Below are 16,600 nucleotides of genomic sequence, written 5' to 3' on the forward strand. Positions count from 1 at the left end.
CACACAGGCCTATTTGAATTTCTCCTGCCACCAAAGAGGGAAGATCAGTTAACATGCCCGTGTGACCTCAGGCAGGTTAACTTAACCTGCCTCCTTGATCCTTATTTCCTCACTTGTAAAAGCGGAGTAATAATCCCATTTAATGGGTCAGTAGCAAAACTGGCCTGATCCGGCCCTCAGGTGCTCAGTCTGTGATAGTGTTACTTTCCGAGAGACGCTGGGGCGCAATGAGGCGCAGCGTGGCGCTTCTTGGGCTCAGAGCAGCAGCAGCCGCTGCTGCTTGCACAGCACCCACGCTGTGCCCGGCGCAGTTCTAGGAGGACGACACCCAGCAGCTGGTTCAGTCCCCTCCGCAGCCCTGGGAGGCAGGCTGTTACTGTCCTTACGGCACGCACAAGGAGATCGAGGCATGAAGCTGTCACTGCAGCCAGTCTGTGCTGCTCCCCTGAAGCACCCTTATTGGTAAGATACTGTGGGGAAGAGCTTTCTCTTCTTCAGCCTTGAAATGGTGCCACCTTATGAGAGGGTGAGAAGGCAGGATAGCCTCCTAGTTGAAGACTGTGAGGTGGGTGGTCAGGATCAGACCTGGATTGTCATTTTAAGGAGGAAGGCATGCACACACTTCCTGATCTTGGGTTAGCGCCTCACATCTGGTTAGGATGAAACAAATCTGGCCTTCAGGGTTTTGGGGGACACATTCTGAGTGAGAAGCCAAGCAGGGGCTGCTCAGGCAGCGTGCCTGGGATCGTGCCCAGAATGCGTCTTCCGCCTTTGTTAGTCTTCACCCACAGACAAAAAATGGGCTTGTCCTTGATTCTGGGACTAGTTTACCCATAGCACTTAAAGGACTGTCTCACTTCATGCTCCCAGCAACTCTGTAAGGGTAGGCCAAGCAGGTGACATCGTCTCTGCTGTGAGGGTGAGTCATCCAGGTTGGATGAGGAGGTCGAACAGCTGACAGGCAGCAGAGTGGGGTTCTCCTCCCACGTAGAACCGGAGCTCCTCTAGCTACTAGACAGTAGGGACTTCGAAAATTGTGTAGTCTGTTGTTTCCTGAACATGGCCCATCACCAGGGTCACCTGGGGAGCACTTCCAGGGCAGATTGCTGGCTCCACCCCAGGCACTGGTTCAGCACAGGCATTGCCAGATTTTGTGAGCTGCCTGTTTTTGTATCATGAGCTAAGAATAATTTGCACATGTACACACTGCAATCAATTTGGTGACGTGGAACACTTTGAATCTCCATTACGTGAGCTGTTATCCCCTCTTCCCCCCTCCAAGAATTCCACGTCTCCTTAGGCCTTTATTACCAAAAAGGTTGTGCTCATTATATATTTTGAATTTTATCAATAAAAGAATTGTGGAAATTTGTTTTCTTTCATGGTGGAAGTGTCTGTGTAATGTTGTCTGTTTTGCCCCTGTCTGGCCCTTACAGAAAAAGTCTGATAATTGCAGGCTTAATAGATTATGGGAAGGGACCCTGGGATCTGTTTTTCTGTTTGTTTTTGGCTTATTAAGCATGTGGCAGGACGTTCTTTGGGGTGGTGCTTTAGGAACCTTGCCAAGTTCTTTCATGTGTGGCCTCTAACTAGTTAACGTCTAGTGGGAATTGGCCTCACCCGTGAACGTCCGTAAGAAGAGAAATCATATGTGTTGCTGGGGTAAAATTGAACACCCCTTCTGGCCAGAAGTTATTGTATAACCAGCCGAAACCCTTTCTCTTGCATACGCGGACTATTTCAAAAGGTTTGTGGGTATCTTGCAGTTGAATGGTTACCCTTAAGTCTTGGATGTCTTCTCCGAGCTAGCGGGAAGGAGCTTGGAGGCCTGAAAGGTGCAGTAGCTGTGCACCTGCTGTGTGGCTGATGCCAGACCCTCAGAGCGCAGTTCACCGAAGACCACAGATAATGCTGGGCCCCCCGGCTTGGGCCTGCTGCTCTCGCCCCTGCATGTCGCCTGGGGACTTACCAGCTGAAAAGCGGCTTTGAATTCTGGAGCCCTTCTTTCTGCCCTGGCCTCCGTACTTGAGCTAGTGAGTGGAAGGAACGGATGTAAGATTGGCCAGGCCAGGGCAAGAGGTGATAAACCCAAGGGGGCGAGTCCTGGTCCCCATGACTGTGGCCTGTACTTTAAGGACAGCCAGCCACAGGCCCCGTTCCCTCTCGGCCGCTGCACCACCAGCCTCAAAGTGACTTAACTGTAGGCTTACACTAAGGTCCTTATTGTAACACATGCATCTGACAACTTTGGGGCTGGTCACCCGGGGCTTCATTGCTTATTAATTACAGCACACTGAAATGAAGAACCTCGGGGCTGTCGGTGGTCCTTCAAGGAGATTGTGCGGGGTACTCCCTGTCTCCTTGCCGCTGTCCCCGCCCCTCGGCCCTCCGTGTTTCGCGGGGAAGGAGCACAGAGTGTGCTGCTTGCTGAGCCCTGGGCAGCCGAGCCTGGTTGCTTGTCCTGAATTCTGACTTAGGGAAGAGAAGGTGCATTATTATTCCAGTGTCAGGGGTGGGGGGGGCACCCTTCCAGGTGTTCACTGCATGCCCTACCCCCTCCAGGAGACACATTTTGGCTGTCTGCCCCCTGCTCTAGCTAGTTCTTCAGAATCCTAAGAAGTACCCTCCACCAGTTCCTCCTCGGCACTGCCTGCCTCCCCCAAGCAAGGAGAGAAGGCAGACCCGACGACTCTGAGTTTGTGTTACGTTGGAATATGTGACATGTGATCAATACCCAACATTAAAGAGATGGAGTCTGGCAGGGATGGAGCCTTGTGAAGGCATCTGTTACTCAGAACTTCTCATTTAATGGAATGGGTTGAAGCTGGATGAGCCAGGCCCTGTGGCCCTGGGCCCCCTTCCCAGACCCAGTTGTCCCGATGAAGCCTGTGAAGCGAGATAAGGTGCCTGTTCCACCGCGGCAGGCCCTGTCCAGCGCCCCCGGCCCTGCCACACCCTGCAGCCCTGCTTTTCACTCAAGTTTACTGTGTTTCAGTTGCACAGCTGCCCCAGTGCCCTCATCCACCTTTGCTGCAAGCCGCTCCAGGCAGCAGGTCTGGAAGGGCAGGTGACTTACTCCACGGCCGCCCGCTCCAAGGCGGACTCACGTCTGGGCTGTCTTTCCCAGAGGACGTGGTATTTGGAGATGCTGGTTGGCGAGGAGGTTGCCAGAGAACCGCTGGAGACGTGGGCGCTGTCCTCGGCTCTGCTGTCAGCTACCGTGGGCCAGTGCTTCCGGCCTCTCAGGGCCCTCTGTTTTCTCTAAAGTGGGGGTGCTGAGGAGATCAGGGACTTTGAAACTTTTCCTTCCTGTGGCAAGAAACGCCTCACACCGCTGCCCAGTATGCAGGCGCGACACAGACTGCCCAAAAACCGGCGGTTCACTCCCGTAGTCTATTTAACAAAAAAGCTGGCTTTGACCCATGATTGATTTCATTACTTGGTAATGTTTGAGAGACATTAAAAGATGACTATTAAGGTTCCTTCACTGAAATATTTTGTGATTTGCTTTGGGGGAATGAGGGGGTGCTTGCTGTTTGCAGCTTGTGAAATCTCTCCACCGAGGATCAGGTGTGATTCCCCCTGCTTGTAAGCCCGCTCATCTCTGGGTCTCGTGCTCTCAAGCTGCTCTTCCTCACTTGCAGCTTTCTCCCGACCCAGACCTTCTCACACTATGAAATCATTATCCTAAATTCTGACCCTGGATGGGATGCCTGCCCGGTTTCCTGGTTATGCCTGTGGCCCTCGGTGTGTTCCTCCCCCCATCTCTCTCCCATCGTCACACGATGCCCCGTGTCACTGTGTGCCTGGGGTCTCGCACGTTTTCCAGCCTGGAAGAGAGGGCTGTGGGGGAGTGCACTTGACCTCTGCTTCCCCCAGACTGACCCCATGTGCAGCCTGTCTCCCCCACTTCAGCCGTGGCCCTGGGCAAGCCCTTTCCTCTTGTCTGTAAAATGACAATGCAGTGGTGACTGGCACACAGTAAGCGCGCAACAAATGTTAGATGGTGTGGTTATTATGGTCTGTTCCGCTGGAGCAGTTGGCATTCACTTAAAAGGAAAAAAGTTTTTATTGTCAACAGTCACACTTTATCAAAAAGTAACATTTGTTTCAATGGGGAAAGGGCTCAGAAGGTATAGAAGCAGACTGACTGGAAGTTCTTCCCCACCAGCAAGGGTGCTGCGTCTCGGTCCAGCGTGGCTGTGGCATCGCCGCGTCCTGGAGCAGGCCCGGCGTGGGTGCCAGGTAGTCTCTGCTGAGGGGGTATCGCAGCCCCCCCTTTCCTGGGCAGCCACCTTAAGCAGCTGCTTCAGACTCTACTCCTCAGACTGCCCACCTCAGCCCTTCCCTCCCGCCGGCCACCTTCCCCCGTCCCAGAGGAGGTGGGAGCACCTCCCTAGGCTTCCCTAGGCTCACTTCCCAGGCCAGAGCTGCCCCTGCCCAGTGGGCTTTCGGGCTTGCCTGCCCTGCCGCTCCCCTGGCACCTGGCTGCTGTCCTCGGCACCCCGAGCTTGGGGTGTCTTTCCCAGTTTAAAGCAAATGGGAGACTCGCCTTGATTCTTCTGTCACTCAAGACACTGGCCTTCTCTCTTGTACTTCCTGAATTGTCTCTGACCGCCTTCTCCCTCCCCTGCCGTCGCTCACCCCTCGGCCTCCTCGGTCTGGGAACGGCTCCGGATCCTTGGCAGCCTCACTGTCTTACACGACTCTTGACCTTAATGAGGTTCTTCCTCTCCCTTTCTCCAGGGTTTCTCCCACAGGCCTGGCCACACCGCCCTCTCTGGGGTCCTTTGCCCCTCCTCCCTGCAGCCATGGGGCAGGGGGCTCAGTCAGGCCAAGCCCTGAGCTCTGTCTTCTGGGCTCCTCCCTGCACCACCTTGCCCATCCTCACCGACAGCTGCAGGTGTGATGTGCTGCCTGGGGTCTGACGTGTCCGTCCCCAGCCTGGCCCCTCACACCCAGTGTCTCCACCTGAGTGTCCCTGACGTGCCCCACGTTCAGCGTGTCCAAAGGGAACCCCTGGCCTCTGTGTCTTCCTCCAGCCTCCCCCCCACACACGTGATCTTCTTTCTGCCCATCACCAACACTGTCAATTCAAAACACCATCCTCACTGCGTGCTGGCCCATCTCCCTGCCCACAGCCCCCCCGTGGGGCCGTGCTTCAAGCTTCACCCAGAATGAACGTGCGGATATGCAGGTGTAATCCTGTTACCAGGACTTAAGACACACCGTTGTCCTTAGGGTAAAGTCTACAGCCGTAGTAGGACCACTGAGCCCTGCGTGCACTGCCTTTCACTCTCCTCTTTCTCCTCACCTCTTTCCCGCCGCGCTGGCCTCGGCCACCAGCGGTCGTGCACTCAGTCCGCTCCAGGCTGCTGCTGCCCCGTCCCCTCCTGAACGGCCATCATCTGCATGGTCTCCCTCATCCACCACCCTCCTCAGTTCTAGGTCTGTTCTCCTGTTCTAAAACTCTCATAGAAGGTCCTTCGGAGCGCTTCAGTTTGTAATTAGACATTCCTGCAGGTGAGCGTTTGAGTTAGCATCTCTGTCCCGGGGTCTGGGAGGCTGGACGATTGAAGGGGCCGGTGTGGGCCGTCGCTGTGTGCCCTCGGCGCTCAGCACTGCACTGGGCATGTGTCAGGCATTGTAGACCGATGGGTTGCGGGAAGGAGCCCGCGGTCTGGTGAGCCAAGCACGAAGCCATGGTTTGGTGTCCTCAGCTTTTCGCCTGTGCCGGTGCGTGCTCCTGCCTCTGGGTGGCTGACGCACGCTGTCCCGGCCCAGTGGTCTTCACACTCTTCTGGGTTTTATACCCCATGTCAGTGAAAAATTGTACCTGAGCCCCAGTTCTAGTTTGTCTACTTTTTGGTTACAGATTATTCACATACACGCCATAAAATACACACGCTGTAGAACTTCACACAAAGAACTTTTAAAAGGGTAAGTTACAAAATATTAAAAGTCCAAGTATTTTGTTCCTGCACCCCGGTGGGCTGTCTGGGAATGATCCACGTAGGAGAGCACTCCTCCAGTGAACTGCTTATTTTTAATTTGGTTATGAAAGGCCGTGCCATGCGAGAAGTGCCTGGGCCTTCTCAAGCTCTCCTCAGCCCTGGTGCTGATGGGTGGGAGTGGAGCGCATCCATAACCCTTCTCTGATGAGTAAGGGAAGCCAGGGGTCTGCCTGGGATTCCTAGCGAACCCCGCCCACTGCCGCGTGGCAGCTGGGTGATGTCTAGTGTGCAGACCCCCACCCCCACCCCCCAGGTCGTCCCTTAGGGTCCAGGAAGACCAACCCCCAGGCCGCTCCCGCAGACGCTTGGAAAGGCCAGAAGTGCCAGGTGAGAGGGTTCCACCAGCCAGGTTCCAGTGGTCAGAGCAGGGGGAGGCAGCTTTTTCCTCCTTATCCCGCGGCTAGAAAGAAGTCGAAAGCTGGATCTGGGCAGGCTGCACGAGCAGGAGTGGAGGGCCACAGGGAGACCTGGGGGACGGAGACCCCCTGGCGTTTCTGCGTGGGGCACTTCAGCAAAGTTATGCTGGAACTCTGCGGGCAGAAGTGCCCAGAAGGTCTGCGGTGGTGGCTTCTGCTGCCTCCTGCAGAAGGGATGGGGAGGTGAGTGTGTACGTGTGTGTGCACGCATGTGTGTGCGGGGGTGGCAGGGTGGAGACAAGATCCTGTAACAGTTAAGGGGTTGTTTGTAGATTTCTTTAGGGTCCTGCATCCCGGGAGAAACTCATCCCACGTAGTGTAACCAGCTTTCACCCGAGCTGTTGGCCTCACCAACGGACCCAAGTGGTGTGGCTGGGGAGGGAGGCTGAGAGGAGCCCACTGGCCTGCGTGCATAGCGTCCAGGTGGACTCAGGGAGTTTTAGGAACGCTCCTGAGTGTCCGCGTTGCCGGTGAACTTTAAGAAAGATGCCGTTGCCAGTTTCTGCAGTAGATGGGGAGGCACACATGACACAGCACACAGGCGGGAGGGACGGCATGCGGCCAGGAGGGCAGGTTTCAACCCAGCTGTGTATCAGAACCACCAGGGGAGCATTGTAAAAAATTCCCAGGTTCTTTCCAACTACCGAATCAGCCTCCCCGGGTGGTGCCCGGCCTGTGGGTTTTCAGAACGCTCTGAAGTGCGCGCCACAGCACAGCGGTGAGCTGCCGCGTGGAGCCAGGGCGCAGGACTTCACGGCAGGCAGGAAGAAGTGAACTAAGTGGATGGGCTGGAGGGAAGGGGAGCAAGGGAAATGGGCGCAGGGCCGGTCCTTGGCCTGGCCTCCACAGCTCCTTGCCGCCCTGGCCACACAGATTTCACACGTGCCACATTCCTCATCCCGTTTAGCATTTCCATTTACTCGCATCTCGGGACGCTGCTGAAAGCTAGGTGGGATTCATTGAGCAAGACTGGACTTGGCCCATCCTTGATCTCAAAGGGACTGAGGCCAGTGGGCATTTGGTAAAAAGAAGGGGACTGTACAGGGACCTGCGGTCAGGCGTGGTGGGCCGTGCGGGGGCCTTCTGTGTCCCACTGCGGGGGGACATCCGGCAGGGCACCCTTTGCAGCCTCAGTTGCCCCGTCTGTAAAATGGTGACATACACTGGTCCCTTCGTCCCAGGGGCTGTGGCCAGGACTAGAGCAGTAAGGTTTGTGCCAGGTGTGTGCTGTGGACCGCCCCGTAGGTTGGTGGACTCTCGCCAGCCCAGCTGGATCGAGTTGTTGGGACGAGGGGGGATGCGGCCCCGCTGAGGAAGGCCCGTGCTCAGTGTCTGAGCCTGTGTGCAGGGGGAGGACACCTTGCGAGCGCTGTCTTTGCCTACCTCGGACGGGGGCTTCACTGGGAGCGGCTCAAGCAGAAGGCCAGAGGGGCCCCAGGCAAGCAACAGAGCCTCTGGTTTCTCGTTGAGGTGAGGCTGGAGCGACAGCAGCCAAGCCGCGGACACCGCCTCCAGGCCCTTCCCGTCGTGGGTGGGGGCTAGGGGCTCTCTGCCTGGCTTGCTCTGTGCCAGGAGGCCCTCCTGCCTCTCCGTGTCCCTTCTGGCTGCAGAACTCCTGGCCGGCACCTCTCAGGCCATTATCGCTCATCCAGGCAGCTCCGGAGAGGTCTCCTCCAGGAAGTCTTCCTTGACTCACCAGAAGGAGAGCAAACTGCGCCCATCCCAGGGGATGTCAAGATGCGGAAGTCCCCAGGACTGAAGGTCATGCAGCAGTGTTCCCCTCTCCGCTGCTTCTGGGACCCCCTTTGTGGGGTGTGCACTGTGGCCCCTCTTTCCCTAGGCTCGGTCAGTGACTCTTCCTCTGCCGGAAGGCAGCAGTGAGGGTTTACTGAGCCCAGCCCAGCTCCCCTGCAGCTGGGTGCATCGGAAGGCGCTGTGAGGATGTCACGTGGCCTCCAGCCTCCTGCCTCCTGCCTGGCTGTTCGGGCGCAGGGAGGGCCAGGAACCGTCGGCACAGTCGCCGGAGCGTTCCTTCCACCGCCGCACGTCTCACCTTCCCTTGGAGGCTCGTGGTACTCCGGTGCGGCCTGGCAGGGCAGGTGGGGACTTGAGTGAAGCTCCCAGCTCTCTGTCTGGGAGGCCTGGAGACGCCTCCGCAGAGGTTGGCCTGCTGCCTTAACCAGTGGTCCTCTGAGCCCCCATCTAGTCTGCGTCTCTGTTGCAGACACGCCTTTGTGTGTCTTGGATAAGCGAGCAGGTGTGTCCGAGTTCGGGGAGGCTTCTCCTAGGGCAGGGCCCACGGCGGGGTTGCGGGGTGGGTAGCTAGAGCAGCAGGTCTGGGAGCAGAGATGGAATGCCCGCCTCTTAAATGCAAGGGGGACTTGGTCCATTTGGCCTCTGTAGACACTCAGGAACCCCCCTCGGTTCTAGCGGCCAGTGTGGTCACTGTTGGGAGTGGCCGCCTAGCACGGTCGGCTGTGGGAGTGGAAAAGCACCCGCGGCCAGAGACTCCAGTGAGGTCTGGATGCTGGTCTGGGGTGCCCGCGGGGCCCGAAGCCAGATGTGTTGAGCGCATGCCTCGCCGGCCCCCGGAGGCTTGTGACAACTGCGTCTGTCCCCGATGGTGAGTGGCAGTGGCCAGTGAGTGCCTGATGTTAACCAGAGTTATGGACGTGGTTTCTGCAGACGGAAAATACTGTGGAGGGTCATTCAGTTTCACAGGTTGATTGCCCGCCACGTGCTGGGTTCTGCTCTGCGCGTTCTAGATACAGCAGTGAACAGGACAGGACCGCTATGCAGGCTGCCCACGTGGGGCTTCCGTTTCATCGAGGGAGACGGTCAGTAAGCCAAGCAGAGGCATGACTGCTGGGGTGAAAGTCCTGTGAATAAAGCTGTGGTCAAGGGGACAGGCGGTCCAGGAGGGCTTCTCTGAGGAGGTGGCATTTGAGCAGAGACTTGAGTGCCTGCACTGGACTTCCGGCCCCCATGAGCCAGAGCCTTAGAATGTCTGATTGGGAAGTACCTCTGGATCCTCTTGCTGAGAAGCAAGATGAAGCCCTGAGAGGTTAAGACGCGAATTCATAAGCTGATGAATTGGAAAGGTGACATGATACGAAAGAGTGGCAGACTGTAACTGGCCAGGACTCTCTGCTCTCAACCTCAGGCGTTTCCCCAGGCCAGCTGACCCTCTGCCTCTTCATCCCAGGGTGCCTTTTATTATCCTCTTAGGACTTGCACTTTGAAAGACGTGCACTTCCAAACTGCGTTTATTGCCGACAGTGGGTTTTCCCCTTTCTGGCGAGGTGTGTGGGGAGCGGGGCGCGGGCGCACACCTGTAACTGCCAGTCCGCCCGCCAGGCGCGGGCTTGGCACCTGGAGCTGAGGCGGAGACACGGCCCGGGCTTGGTTCCTCAGCCCCTCGCGGCCTGTCCCAGTGGGAGTCCCGCCCCGTGCTGTTTCCTGAAATGGCAGGCTCTTGAAGGACGCTGTGGCTGCGTTTTGGGTTCCATGTGGACCTTTCCGGCCCTCCCACCTAGTCTAGGGAGCCAGGTGCCTCTGGGTGAGCGAGGGAGGCCCTGCCAGAGCCTCTGGTGAAGGGCGCTGAGGCGGGACTCAGGCCCCGGGGATTGTTTTAGGAGGAGAAGCCCACAGTTAGTCGGGTCACAAGGCCAGCCGTGCCCCGCCTCTCCCGAGGACCAGGATGAGCCTTAGCGGCTGATGGTTTTCATCTAGAAGCAGGTGTCTTGCATGAATGTGAATGGAGCTTCTGGTGAAGGAAGACTTCATTAATCAGCCTGTGAGGAAACCGGCTTCCCACTGTCACGGGGGCTGGATAATTTGATGCCTCCCCTTCGGCTTTGAGCTTCTAAGTGGAAGGCCCTAGATTTTCATCTTTTTGCTAAATATTGAGAGAAAGGAGTATCTTTTCTGTGAATTTTGTTGGCTTTTAACTGTTGAGTGTCTGTGTGCCAGGCACCAGATCTGTTCCTCCTTAACCTCTCCAGAAACGCTACAGAGTGAATGGGACTGTTCCCACTGCGACAGAGGAGGGAACTGAGGCCCAGAAGGCTGGTGGAGGGGCCGTTCAAAGTCACGTACGACTGAGGAGCAGTGCCGGGTGCAAAGCCAGGGCTTCGGCTCCAGAGCAGCGCGGGGAGCCTCCCGCCTTCACCGTGACCTCGCGCCTCCTCCCCGCTGCCTGGAGGCTGCTTGTGTGGAAACACACTAGACCCCTGCCTTCCATTTCTTTCTCCTCTCGCTGTAAAATCTGCTGCATTCGTTCCCCCAGGAGAGTGAAACGGGCGATACCAGAATCTCTGGTTTTCGAAAGTGCTCCGTTGCTGAACAGAGCACGTTCTAGAGCGAGCGTAGTCGCTCGGTCTTCTCCTGTTGGTGGTTTCTTCTCCTGCAGGTAATCACGTTGCAGCGCAGGGAGACCCCAGCAAAGGAGCTTTCCGTGTGCCTCTCCAGGCCTCTCTGTGCTGGGGTCTTAGTGAACATGCGTCTGGGTTTATTCTCCGTAATAAACACGCGTCTGTACTTCAAACGCGGAGGCTTGTCCACACAAACGAGAAACACGTGCAGGATACGTCGGCGTACAGAAGAGGGCCTGGAAAGCGGGAGAAGGCCCAGTCGTCTGATACAGGTGGGCTGAGATGTGAGTAGTGGGTGCTGCCTCCAACACCAGCAGTTCATGCCATCCGTCCGTGAGGAGGGTGCTGTTGGCCGGGCGTGGCTGTGCCGTGCGCGTTGCCTGCAACACCCTTGCCAGCAGCAAGGCCTCTTCTGAGACAAGAGTTAGGCTCAGCCCTTGATGAGCGCCTGCTCCGAGCCTTGCTGCACGCTGGGTCCTTGGCAAGCATTAGGTTTTGACCCTTTAGAACACCCCAGAGGTGCAGGTGTGGCCACCTGTTACCAGACAGGGAGACAGGCCCCGGAGGTCAGATGGCCTTCAGGGCGCGTTGAACTTGCCCCTGTGTGTTGCAGTGGCCCCTTCTGCCTTTCTGTCCAGACTGGACACTGTGGGGGCAGAAGGCAAGGATAGTTTGTCCTGGAGCCTGGTGCAGGGCCTGGCACGTGCAAGGCGCTGAGTAGCAGTGCTGGCTGGGTGGAGGTGAGGCGGCTGTCCACGGGTGCGGTGGCGAGCCCGTTAGCCCGTGGGAGTCCAGGTCTCTGTCTGCCGCCCTGCACGTCAGGAGTGTGGTCTGATGCCCACACCTTGGTTAGTTAGCAAGCTGGGTGAAGGCACAGTGACACGTGCGCCAACCTCTCTACGTCACGACATTGTTACAGCAGAAGATTGGAAGTAACCCAGGCACTCATCGCTGAGGGGCTGGTTAAGAAAAACGGTGGCGCGTTCACACAAGGGAACACGGCGCGAGTGGGGAGCGAGGAAGGCTTTGTGCGCTACGTGTCACGCAGACTTCAGCAGTAAAGGCGAGGCAAAGATCAGGATGCGACGTGCAAATTCGGGCTAAAAGAGAAAAGTCAGATTCTGAATTTGCTTGTATATGTTTAAACAAACTCTGGAAGGATCTTTAATGGGAGAGACGGTTAACTGGACAGGACGGGAGAGGGCATTACTGTGTATCTTACGGTTTTTTGGTTTTGAAACCATGAGAATGGATGTTACTTATTCAACAAATTAAAAAAAAAGAATAGCAGAAGTGCTTTGACCTGGCTGTTCTGTGTCTCTGGGCTGCAGTATCCCCGTCTGTAGGGGCGCGTTGTCTGGAGCGGCACGTCGTGTAAGTTGTGTGTGCTGTGTGTCTCTGCTTTCACGGGCTTTTCCAGGGGCCGCTGAACCTGTCCTGGGGTGGTCCGTCGGTGGCCTGGACCCGGATCAGCTCAGGCCGTTTGACAGAGCCTGGGCGACACAGAGTGCCGGGGGCCTCCGCAGAGGCGTCAGCCACTCCTGTGCCCGTCCTGGGAGGCTGTCCTCTCAGCACCCCGTCCCAGTGTGACTCGGGCGGTTCTGCCCCAGCGCGGAGGGTGGCAGCGAAGAGGGGTGTTCTGGAGCACCTGGCAAACTGCTGCGGTTTAACAGGAAGGAGAAATGGCAGAGTGCTTGCCAGGTTATCTTTAACGCCTTTCAGTTCAGCGAACATGTTCTGTGAGCTGAGTGCAGGGCGGTGTGGGGGCTCAGGGTGACGTGACCCTCCGCTCTGCTCCCCGGGGTGCCAAGCTTGGGGTAAGAAACTTGCTTGTGAAACTCCTCCCGGGCCCCTCCGGGACAGTGTGATGGATCGCACCTGGTCCCACGGAGACGCGTGGGGTTGGTAGGGGTCCTCCTGTTTACAGATGAGGAGACTAAGTCTCCGTGAAGCCGTGCCCAAAGCCACGCAGCTCCTGAGCGGTAAGGCCTGGATCAGGCACCCCGCACCGACCAGCGAGACCTCTGCCCGGGGTCCTCCCCGGGGTGTGGCCGCCGCCCGTTTCTACCTGGAAGCACTGGGTGAGTGCAGTGCTGACTGGAGCTTCTCTTTCCTCTGAGGAGGCCAAGTGAGACCCCCCCCGCTGGCGGTGGAGTCCCGGGCCCTAACCCTCTTGCTGTGGTCCAGACAGCTCTGGCTTCCGCCGCTGCGAAACCCGCCATCCTGCCGCCACTCCGGCTAGATGTGCCGTCTTGTGTCTGGGTGCGTGTGACCGACAGCGTCCTCCCCCCGTCCTCGTGCCAGTGCCCCTCTCCTCCCTTCTTCCACAAACCCTGTCAGCGCCACCCAGCTGTCCCCAGGAGGACCAGGCAGGTCCCCCGTCTAGGGTCTTCACCCTCTTACATTTTACCCTGGGCCACCAACTGCCTGTCTGTAATTCCTGCACCCAGATCCTGGCTCCTGAGCCTCTGGAGAGCACAGAATAAGTGTACTTTTGTTTGCATACGGCTCCCTGCTCAGAGTGGGAGAAAGACAGCTCCCAGGAGTACCCCCCACCCCAGCCTCAACATCACCAGTTCCTCCCGCTGCTCTCCAGGGTCATGGTTTTCCGGCGCCTTCCTCAAGTTCTGCTTCAGGTGTCAGAATTTAAGGTTTGGTCCCATCCTGAAACCCTGACCGAGGACCCTCGATCCACCCCCGTCATTCCTGTCACCCAGCCTGGGACGGCCTTGTCTGTGCTGGCCACCCGGGCAGGGCCTGCTCCGCGAGCCGCTGCTGGAGAGCGAGGCTGCTGGGCTCCTTCCCATGCGATCCCTGTTCTTCCAGCCTCTCCCTGATTCTTCAGGAATCAGAAAGGTCTTCATTTTTTGTTTTGTCTTTGTTTTTAGCATTTTGAGATTAAAGCAGCTGTAGATCTGCGAAGGGCAGTGAACTCAGCCTGTGCCGGGTTTTAAAACCCAGCAGATGCAGGTGAGGGTCTGTCACAGGACCTAGGTGAAGCAGGTGGAGCTCGGGAAGGGGGGAGAGCCCACAGAGCCTCTCACTTTGTCTCTGCCTGGGACTGCCTGTGTCCGTGCCCCGGTGTCTGTCCCAGTCCCTGCCCGTCCCCCCGGCGGCCCCTCGCTTCCCCGTCCTCCCTTGTTCTCACTCCATTGCCCCCCCCAGCTAGGGGCACATGGCAGCAGCGTTGCTCCCCAGCATTTCTTCACCTCCATCACCAGCATTCGTGCCACGAGCATTTAATTTTCAGACTGAGGCAAGCTGCACATCTCATTTCTCTAAGGGAGAAGGAGATTAAACTGCTCCTTACGTGTGACCCTTGGCTCATTTGTTTTGTGGTCTTGGACAGAAAAGACTTTCAGCCCCCAGCCTTAGGTTCTTTCGCACGGTTAGTTCCCCCTCTGCCCAGATCAGCGGTTTCCGGTCGGTGCTTGGATGCCCGGGCATCACCACTGGTGTGTCTGCTCTGCGGCTGTCACTGCAGAGCGGCTGTCAGTTGGGTAGAGGTGGCAGGGAGGGAGGCCAAGGTCGAGGGTTTCTTCCCCGAGGCCACTTAGCCTGTCCGCCGTCCTCTGCCTTCCAGCCCTGCTGGGCTGTGTTGGGGGGCTGGGGGGGCGGGCGGGGCTCAGGCCTGGGGCTCTTGTTCTAGTAGCCGTGTTCTTTTTCCTCCTGTTTCCTCTTGCTTTGAGGAGTCCCCCGAGGGAGACCGGTGACTTTGGGGTGACTAAGGAGGACTGCGAGCGGCCCCAGGCTTGGTTGCACGGTGGGCTAGCCCTGCCACCTTGGGCGAGTCACTGGGTCGGTTTCCACCCGGCCCCGTCAGTTGCCCTGGGAGCTGGGCTGGATGGAGCGGGTCCCCAGAGGCGGCGACGTTGCGGTCCTGTAGTTCTCTGAAGCACTTCTCTAAAGCCAACTGGAAACTCGGCGGGAGCCCCTCCTAGGGCTGTGGGAAGTGTCTGAGTCTGGACGGCGTGGTGTCCTCCGAGATGGGCTGGGCTGCCGGGCTGGGCAGAGGCTGTGAACTGCCGGCTCGTGATCTCCGCGTGGTGAAGCCGAGCAAACTTCTGTTTTGCAGACCTTTCTTCCACTTGGTCCACGGGGCGTGGGTGGCCGTCGCCGTTCACACCAGGCCCACGGCAGAGACCCCGGGCTGGCTCGAGACTCCACTGGGATTTCCATAAGTGGTCCCAGCCCAGCTGGGTTTAAAGCCTAGAAACTGATTTCAGGAGCCGAGATCAGCCATGTCAGGCAGCTGGGCCGGGGGGCCCTGGAAGCCAGTTTTGTACCTTTTCGTTGATTTGTCCGAGAATGGAGTTAGTGGGGTGCTTTGCTTCCGAAAGCAAATAAGGGGTCAGAGCCATTGCCTTCCACTGCTCCATCCTTTCCTCTAGCCTGAGTGACCTGGTCCCGCTTGACCACTTAGCCAGCCCCTCTGGCAGGGCACGGAAGTGGAGAGAGGGCACTGAGACCTCAGACCTTAGCAAGGCTGTGTTTGGAGGAGAGACCACAGGAAGAAAGGCTGCCAGGCGTCCCGCGGCCAAGCGGGGGGACGGGGCGATGTCCCTGGGGCGGGGTAGGACGAGTGGGGTCCCAGTTGTCTGTGGATTTAAAAAGATGACGCCTGGGAAAGGGCTTCGTCAACCCTAATGTGGGGAAGAAGTGCAGATGGTGTCACGTGTTTGCTGCGAGTCAGGGAGGCCGGCAGAGGGGTGAGGCAGGGCAGACTTGACAAGAGAGCGTAGGGTTTGAGGCACAGAGCATTGATGGGGGGAGTGCTGGGAATCCCTTCTGGATCTGCATTTGATTTGTCTGGATTCGTCCACAGGGAGTGACCCGATCAAAGCAGCATTTTAGGAAGGTTGCCCAGGGGGGACGCCGTCTGCTCCCCAGGCCTTCCTCTTCAGTGTCCTCGGGGCTCTCCTCCTGTGTGAGGCCGGAGCTGTGGCTCCTGGATCACTGTGGATGGTGTGGGTTTTTATGGACCACAGGAAAGGAGGGTGGGCAGTAGGACGCCAGGAGCTGAGGTGCCTGCTCCCCACTGTCCAGTGAGGTGGCGGGCAGCCGACGGGGTGGTGTCGGGCTCCCACATTTGGACCCCAGCACCTTGAGCCCTGGGGGCTGTCACTGTGATCCTGTGTGTTTTGAGAGACATGATTGATTTTCGCTTTTCAGTAATTATCCAGGATAATTGCCCAGTGTCCCTGATCTCCTTTCTGGCGTCCCTCACCGGTGGATCCTGGGCTCCTCTGGCCTGTGGAATCTCCCACCTTCTTCTGGGGAACAGTGACTGAGTTTGGAGGTGGAGTGGGACTAAAAGTGGGTGGGCCCACAGAACTTTGGAACTGGAAGGGATCTCACGTCTGTGCTCAGGCTCCGTTATCCGGATGAGGGGCCTGGAGAAGCCCACAGTGACTCCCCCAGGGCACACAGCAAGTTGGTGGCAGCATGGGCCCCACAGTCCGGGTCTTCAGACAGCCTGGCGAGTGTCCTTTGCTCCACACCTCCGCGCTTCTTGTATCCTTTCCTTCTCCCGGTCACCACTCAACACGACCTGTTGGGACCCTGCTTCCACCTCCTGCTTCTTCAGTTTCTGGTACCCACTGAACGTAGGAAGGGACAACCATTTAGAAGGTGTAGCCTGCTAGATTTTCCGTTGATCATATCATTCACCAGTTCCAGAACCCTCAGCTCTCCCTGACCTCAGTGCACCCCACTCCTCTACTTTCCCCCCAGCAGCCTTCTGGGAATTCTGCTTTTAAATCCTGCAGAGCTAGGGCAGGGCAATCAGGGAAGGCTT

The 16,600-nt window shown here is 57.7% G+C and overlaps 1 protein-coding gene across 3 annotated transcripts in view; it reads left to right on the plus strand.

The window, feature by feature from the left end:
- The window catches only part of ANP32A (acidic nuclear phosphoprotein 32 family member A), a 32,745-nt gene that overhangs the window by 4,079 nt on the left and 12,066 nt on the right, over window positions 1–16,600 (plus strand). The gene's annotated exons all lie outside the window — the stretch shown is intronic.

Source organism: Vicugna pacos, chromosome 27 (assembly GCF_048564905.1).
Source record: "Vicugna pacos chromosome 27, VicPac4, whole genome shotgun sequence".
Classification (NCBI taxonomy): domain Eukaryota; kingdom Metazoa; phylum Chordata; class Mammalia; order Artiodactyla; family Camelidae; genus Vicugna; species Vicugna pacos.